Source organism: Microtus ochrogaster, chromosome 26, assembly GCF_000317375.1.
Source record: "Microtus ochrogaster isolate Prairie Vole_2 chromosome 26, MicOch1.0, whole genome shotgun sequence".
Taxonomy (NCBI): Eukaryota; Metazoa; Chordata; class Mammalia; order Rodentia; family Cricetidae; genus Microtus; species Microtus ochrogaster.
The window spans coordinates 12,886,552-12,887,060 of NC_022025.1; the positions used below are offsets into that span (position 1 = coordinate 12,886,552).

The 509-nt window shown below is 51.9% G+C and overlaps 1 protein-coding gene across 1 annotated transcript in view; it reads right to left on the minus strand.

The window, feature by feature from the left end:
• Phtf2 (putative homeodomain transcription factor 2) overlaps nucleotides 1-509 on the minus strand; it is a 78,118-nt gene that overhangs the window by 44,238 nt on the left and 33,371 nt on the right. The gene's annotated exons all lie outside the window — the stretch shown is intronic.

Genomic DNA, 509 nt, shown 5'->3' on the forward strand with positions numbered 1-509 from the left:
TCAATCAATACTTTAGGCTCGTGTGTGATGAACCTGTGCAGTTCTTCTTGTCTTTCTATGGCGGGCTCTTTCCCGGAACGCAATGAGCGCTCTAGTGGTTTGAATGAGAATGCCCCAGAGCCTCGTATATTTTAATATTTGGCACCCCTATCTCTATGGCACCCCTATCTCTATGGCACCCTATCTCTATGGCACCCCATCTCTATGGCACCCCTACCTCTATGGCACCCCATCTCTATGGCACCCCTACCTCTATGGCACCCCTACCTCTATGGTACCCCATCTCTATGGTACCCCTATCTCTATGGCATCCTATCTCTATGGCACCCCTACCTCTATGGCACCCTATCTCTATGGCACCCCTACCTCTATGGCACCCCTACCTCTATGGCACCCCTATCTCTATGGCACCCCATCTCTATGGCACCCCATCTCTATGGCACCCCATCTCTATGGCACCCCATCTCTATGGTACCCCTATCTCTATGGCACCCCATCTCTATGGCACC